Source organism: Oxyura jamaicensis, chromosome Z (genome assembly GCF_011077185.1).
Source record: "Oxyura jamaicensis isolate SHBP4307 breed ruddy duck chromosome Z, BPBGC_Ojam_1.0, whole genome shotgun sequence".
In the NCBI taxonomy this organism is placed as follows: domain Eukaryota; kingdom Metazoa; phylum Chordata; class Aves; order Anseriformes; family Anatidae; genus Oxyura; species Oxyura jamaicensis.
Window position 1 is genome coordinate 11,345,670 of NC_048926.1, and position 7,451 is coordinate 11,353,120.

General features: G+C 44.8%; 1 long non-coding RNA gene across 2 annotated transcripts in view; it reads left to right on the top strand.

Annotated features, from left to right (window-relative positions):
- The first annotated feature begins 2,263 nt into the window (after nt 1-2,263).
- LOC118156744 overlaps nt 2,264-7,451 on the top strand; it is an 8,053-nt gene continuing 2,865 nt past the window's right edge. Inside the window, exon 1 of one of the 2 annotated variants that reach the window (XR_004746416.1) lies at nt 2,264-2,465. This is a non-coding gene — a long non-coding RNA (uncharacterized LOC118156744). The remainder of the gene's footprint in view (nt 2,466-7,451) is intronic. The other variant, XR_004746417.1, reaches the window with a different exon arrangement.

Consider the following 7,451-nt stretch of genomic DNA (forward strand, 5'->3'; position numbering starts at 1 on the left):
ATGCCAGCAGTGCCAAGAAAATTAGACTACAGTAAAAAAAGATAACATTGCAAGCATAACACCTGACTTTGCCATCTTAAAGGGAAGCAGTTAGGGAAATAGTGGAATTAAAGTTATCTGTGCAATTTAAACTCTCTACTCTGCCATGAAAGTGCCTTTTTATTATGTCCCACTATTCAAACTCTGCTGTAAATCAATAGTTACTGATTTTCTAACGTTTCATGGCACTCTTTATAGCCAGGCTCTCACATATAGAGGCATTTAATCCATTTTTACAGTATCATTCAGAGGTGATGTTTTTACAGAATAACCCTGAAGATTAGTGTAAAGGATATATATTCATTCCAGTGTCTGGGCTGAGGTCAAGCATTTCACATGCATTCAATGTGGCACGTAGAAATGCTGATCCCGGTCTCCATGACATATTCCAGGGAACCATGTTCTCAGGTGAGAAAAGACTTCTTAGTGTTGAAGGTCAGGTTGGATGAGGCTTTGGGTGATTTGATCAAGTGAGAGATGTCCCTGCCCATGGCAAGGAAGGTTGGACTAAATCAGCTCTAAAGGTCCTTGCTTAATTTCACCCAGCCTCCACAATCACCACATTCCTCTGCCCCCTCCCACCACCCTGCTCTCCATCCATCCCAAGCTGTTGCTCCACATCTATGTGCCACCCCTGAGTCCCTGCTCCTTCTGCTTGTCTTGTCAGGAGGATTTCTGAGACTTTCCCTCCCTCATCACCGCCTACACGTCTGGCTCTTGTCCTTTCTGTGTTGGAATACAGGAATTTTCTCCTCCACGTTGTCTCACCCCAAAGAATATCACTGAGAGTGCAAAAGAGACAGACTCCTGGCTCCTATTTCAGGTGCCTGGCCTTGTTTTAGGCTGCGGAAGTCTGCAGCTGAAATTGCATGGAAAGACCTGGTTGACCTCAGGTTGAAACCTGCTCAGGGAGGATGAAACCTTCAGGGGTTCAATTGCTAAAATGAAAGGAATCTCATAGTTATCCACTGAGCATGTGCAAATTCAGCTTTCCAAAGGCTTAAAATGAAGCCAAATTTGGGCAGATTTTCAAGAGGGCAAAAGGGATATCTCTGATGAAAGGCAACCCCCTAACAAGTTCCTGCTCCAAGGAAGAGGGGTGCCAGAGCTTTTCAAAGAAAAGGTCACAACTGTTTTTTAACTTGGACAAAACAAGGAATTTTTCCTTACCCTCATTATTGGAAACGGCTGAGTTTGTGGACATTTTCCAAACACTTCAGCCTGAGGCAGATACCTGGCATGGAAAATTTCATTCCAAATGGTTATAGTTTGGCAACGTTGTATGTGGTTGAAAATAGGATCTTACAATGTGAGGGATCAAACTTTCACTGTAATGTGAGAGGTCAAGTCACCAGCCTGATGTTTGGTCACAGCCCAGTACCTTGCTTTGTCACCTGTACTGCAAACAAAGAATGTATGCTTAAGGTAGGGCTGAATGCCTTTCTGGGGGGATGGTGTTCTGGCCAGAAGCAAATTTCTGGGATCCATACTGAAGAAATGGATTAAAGTGAACAGTGTGTAATGCAGGGGGGTTTCATAATACAGAGGGGTTTCACACAATGCAGCTTACAGAGCTCCTTTTTGAGTTCTGCTTGCCTGCAATTATGTGCATTCATCATATTTAAATAGATGTGGTTTTCAGTTTACTGACAAATGTGTTAGCAACAGCTTACCCTGCATTGTCCTGGTTTCTAACAAGCTCCAGTTGGGCTGTCATTGCCATTAACTCATCCTTATTTTATCACACCACCACCACTTCCCCCTCGCTGTGTTCTGGAGGGATGAATCCGTAGACGCGGGCTCCCCTCGAGGCAGAATGAGAGCAGACGGCCAGTGATGCTGTGTAGTGCGTGATTTTCCAGGGATCGCCTCTCTGCTTCCTCCCAGCGTGTCCTCCTCTGCGTGCCTAGCACAGTCCTTGTCTCTTTGGCTGTATTTCATGCGCCATGGAAGATGCATGGGGTCATTGGCCATAATATGCAGGAATAGTCCGGTTCCTGGAAAAGACAGAGGAGTCATGAGTGGTTAATGAGCTCCAACTGAGTTACAGATATTTCACATTGGCTGAGTATGAATCAGAACACAGCATCTCCCCCCATGGCCAGACTGTTGGCAGCTCAAACTACCTCAGGACTAATGAGCCATGGCAGATATTTGGGCATCCTTTGCTGCTGTTGTGACCTATCTGAGATCATTTTGTGTATTTTTTTCACCATGCAGGTACACTGCAATCACTGAATACTGCTGCATTGGATCCCCTTGGAAAGATGTGTGTCCTTTGCACGAAGCCCAACACAGTGGATGTTATGGCAGGGCACACTGCCTTGTGTAATACTAGCTCTGTTTGCACAGGTGTTGGATGGCTGGATCCATGGATGATGTGAGTGTCCAGGAGGTCTTCTGTGGCTTACAGAGTCTGCTGGGAGGTGAATGCTTTCAAAATTAAATCCTCTTTAGAATTGCTGAAACGTTCATGAGTAACAGTCATCATTTGCATTAAAAGGTTTGTTTATTGCCTAAGTTATTTTGTATTCTTTTTGATTAGTGGCAGAGAAATATTAGACTTTGGATATATAATTCTTCTGTTATCACCAGCTTTCTGGGACATCAGAGAGGAGACAAAAGCAGCAGGAGCAGCTGTGCTCTCTGTGAAATCCAGGGCTACCTGGATGGTTGGAAGATGGGTCTTGTAATTTATTTTTCTAAAAGTGCTGGAAACTACTGCATGGGAGCTTATGTCTGTTTTGTGAAACGAACAGTTATATCTATTGCTGAGAAGGTCAAAAGGAAGGAGAAACTGGCTGATGGCGTGCAGGCATCCAGGTAGTGAGAAGCAGGGAGTGGGGATTATTTCCAGTACTGGTGGAAAGACCAGTACTGGATTGCAGAGGCAATCACAGCAACATCTGATTAAAATCAGAACTGATTAAAATCAGAAGAAAGGACGAATAAAACAAGAACGTATTGAGAGTACAATGAAACATAACTGATGCAGAAGCACCAGCCTTTTATCTCATGCCCCGAGTAAAAACAAACCCGTTTTCCAGCGGAAGGAATAATGACCAGAAGTTGTTTTAGGAAGGGCCACGCAGGCTGACGGGCTCACCACCACGGCGAGCAGCACCGGGAGGCAGTGCCGCAGCTAGGTGGCATTGCCGGCTGCGCTATCTCCCTGCGCCTTAGCTCGGAGCAGGGCTCCCTGCAAAAGCTTTCAGCTTGGTTTGCTCAGATATCCTTTCTTTTTCCAAAAGTCTGAGGCTTTGGATTAAAAATGAAAAAGATAAATTTTATGCAGAAGCCTTAGAAGGACGAAGAAAGGTCCAAAATGACCTGGTGGGACAGCCTGAGGGCTGACTGATTTCAGTCCTTTCTGGGTAATTTCAGTACTCTCTGGACCATAGGTGTTTTCAAAGAGTTGTAAAGATTTTTAAAAAGCCATTGCCACTGTGAAAAACAAACAAACAAACAAATCCCTCTTCTTCAAGATATAAAGGCAAGAATTTGTTTTTGCCTATCTGTCTGTGGGAGGAGAACTGTACCCCACTTTTCTTTTTACTTCTCTGCTTACCAGTTACTAAATCAATCACAGAATAATAGCAACAGCCCACAGACTCAGTGAGTGACCCTTCCATCCATGCTGATGTCCACTGAGGTAGGCACAGTCACCTTTATGAGACTGTCTGGTGTTGCATGTTGCTGAGAAGCATTTTAATGCCATTTTCTGACCAGATTTGTATCTTTAGGATCTTCAGATCTGAGGCTGTGATTTCCCAGGACAAAGCCATAGGTCAGATCCTGGCACTGTCCCTGATATGGGATTTTAACAAACTATCTATATGACAACAAGACCCGTTACTAGAGTGAGACGCAAAGAGAAGATTTTTGTTATACATTGGATTTGTAATCATCAGAAAAGCACAGTTGGCTGTGTTTTTACATTGTCTTCGAATCTCTTCTACAGTTTCTTTCAGCTACTTTCCCCCTGGTTCCTACTCTCAACCCCTGCATGCATTTTCCATAGGGAAATGAGCTATGACGAAGTTGGGAAGTAGGAACGTGTGTTCAAGTGCCAGCTGAGCACTTACCTACCAGCTGTATCACTGGGGATGTGCTTCCAGGCCATCCATTGCTCCACTGTGCATGCAGCCTGGCTCTGCTCTCCTGGGTGCCTCCTCCAGGGCAGCTCCTGCCTCTCGCTCCACCTGACCAAGATGACACCAGGGGAAAGACTCCATCCTGGCCTCCATCCCCTAACTTCTGTCAGGGTGCTGTGGGTGTTGGGAGGCCCCAAGGAGTTTGGTGAGGGCCAGCAGTTTGTGTTGGTGCCCTCAGGGCACTGACAGCTTCCTTAAGGAGCCAATTGCTGCCTACAGATCTTGGCAGCAGCTTCAGGGACAATGGGGATGGTTATTTCTCTTAACTGTGGGACAGCAGCAGAAAGAACCCACATGGAGAAACCTCAACAACAACAACAAATATAATAAACCCTCAGCTTCGCATTTATGATATATTCTGTTCAATTCTAGCTTGAGAAAGTCCACCTATAGTGTGAGTCTGAGCCATGTCCCAAAGGTGTCTGATGGCTGTGTACAAAATGGTGTTGCTCAACCATGACTTTTAGAGAAAGAAGCAAGAAATTGACCATCAGTTGAATGGGGAAGTGAAGCCAAAATGAGACCCCAATGCTCTTTGAGTCACAGTGTATTAAGTATCACAAAAAACATTTTCCCTATCCCACAACTTCACCCCCTGGAAAACACCCCTGTGGTACAAGCTACATGCACTGCATGGGGAAGTGCTGAGGGGTCCCATCCTAGCACTTATCAGGCAATCATCCAGAATGCAAACCCACCCCTCTGAGAGAGGGCCAGGATTGTTACACAAGTGGAATGAAATACAACCAAGCTCCAACAGAGGAAGAATCTGGATGCAATCTAGTCCAATACAAAACAAATAACTATTTCTCATTTATTTAAAGACTTTTCTTGGCGATGGTAAACAGAATGAAATATCCTTCCTCCCTTGTGCCCCCAAGCCCTCTCTGAACAAGCGCAAGCTCATCTGTTCCAGGCTGCAGAAGAAAGGTCGCTGCTCTGCTCTCTGCAGTGCAAGCAGCGCATCCGGAGGAGCACAACTCTGCTCAGGGAGCTTAGGGAAGATGCCTTGCAACTGTGCCATCCCTCGCTAAGACTCTCTTGCTTTTCCCTGTGGTTTCCAGGCACAGTTGCTACAAGTTCACAACTAATTCTGAGCTAGAAAGCAGTGTCAAATTAGAAGGAAAATGTAGAGTACATAGCTCATCTCATCTGAGGATGCAAAAATATCTCTGCAGTGGGATATACTCCTTATGTTTTATTTGCTGTGGCTACCTCAGCTTAGGAGGGAGCTGCATAAGCCAGAGTATGAAAACCCAAGGAAGGCAGTGCTTCCATGTGCTTGTTGTCCCCCTGCTTGCTGCACATGGGAGTGCTTTCCCCTCACCACCTCTTCACCCTCACTCTTTCCTCCAAATGCAACTCGTTTCCCTTCTGGTTCAGAAATATCTCCCTCGACACATCTTTCTACAGCCCGGCATCCTTCCTCATGGCCTAACCCAATTCAACCATTCTTACCCAAAAGGCTGAGAAACTCTCCCATACAGGCTAAAACCTTCTCCCCCACAAGTGGGCTAAAATCCTTGCTTGATCCCAGCTAGAAAAAAACCTCAAATCCTTGGTTCAACAAACCAAGCTGCAGCACTTCTAAAACCCTGCCTGTGGTTGCAGGCCCAGCAGGGAGTACTCACGTGTCCCTCTGCCCCCTCGCAGGACCAACCCCTTGGTGTCCTGCCCACCAGCCCTGGTGGGTGACACCTGCCATCCAGTGAGCCTTACTGACGTCCTTAGCTTCAAACAAGATCCTGTGGTTTGAGCCGGAAAGCAGAACGCAATTTCTTACCAGAAATCCTCTGTGCTGTGCTCTTATTACATATTTAAAACATGGGAAACTTTTATCACTTTCAGTTGGTGGAGCAAAAAATGTTCTTTTTAAAGCCCCCAGGAGATGTTTGGGCAGTTTGGCATGAGGATATGAATAAGCACTTTTTGGAAAGAAGTGAGTAGCAGCTCTTTCCTCATACTGCACCTTGACTCGTTACTTAAAACTGCTGTTTGAAACTTCTATTCCTGCAAACCAAGCTTTCGTAGTGTTAATCTCTTCTTACATGGAGATACTTAAAGCCTGGGCTCTTTGCTCTCTTAACTAGACCGGAGAGACGCTGTGAACGATTCCCCTTGAAGAGGGGAACTCCCTACTGCTGGCTGCAGCTCAAGCATTTACTACAAGATGAGAAGGGTGCACATCTGCGCCGTGGTGGGGCAGCAAGGGCTGTAGCCAAGACCAATCCTGCATGCTCAGCCCCCCAGCATTGCGGATGTACCTCATACCAGTGACACAGCGCTCTCCAAGCACGGCAATGGGATGGTGCAAGCTTGCCACGGCAGCCCTTAGGCACTCTGAGCTCCCGGACTCGCTGTTTTTCTCCAACAATTGTTGAAGTAGATCCAAATATATTATGAGAAGTGATGTTGCATCAGTTTAAACAAATTGTTTTTAGGGTAAATATCAGGTTTTGCATTTAGGCTGGTTTGGAAAACATTATTATTATTTTTTTTCAATAATGCCCAGGGTGAAAAATAAGTTTTTTTTCATCATTGAATGAAAAAGCTCTTAGTATCAAGGGATAATTGCTTCCAATCCATGTAGGTCATGGTTAACATTGAGTAATTCTTAGCCAGGCTAGTTAATGACTATGATATGCAAAGAATTTCTGTTTCCAAACCAATACAAGCCAAAGGTTTTCCTTAGCAGCATCATAAAATCACTGTGACGTCTCTCAGAGAAGAAAAGGGATAAGTGTGTGTGTAGACATTATCTGTTAAAAATCTTTGCCTCTCATTATTTTATTTTATATATTTTTTTTTCCTTTGCACTGTTAAATTGAATCAGAGGGCTGGAAGAACTGTCTTTGTCCTATCAGCCTTTGCAAATATTCCCCCATTTTGAAAATGTGGCAGCAAAACATCATGAAATTCTTCTTGTGTATCAATCAAAAATTTTGTTTAAAGAGTGGCCGACCTGAGAGAGGACCCACAGACACTTAACTTGCAGTTCTACTTTCCTGTGTCACTCCACAAGATTGTGTGGAGGAAATCACTGTTACCCTTGATATCCTTGGGAAAAGGTAAATGTATTTCTCTGCCTGATGATGGGACTGGGAAAGTAACGGGAGTATGAAGGGATATTGGTTATAGCACCATGGTAATTGTCCACTGGACACAGAGACTGCTTTTGTCAAGGCTTTGGTCATTTGCTCCAGAACAGTTTGTAAGAACCAGATTATATGCCTTAGAAGCAGAATGTGTCACAGTGGA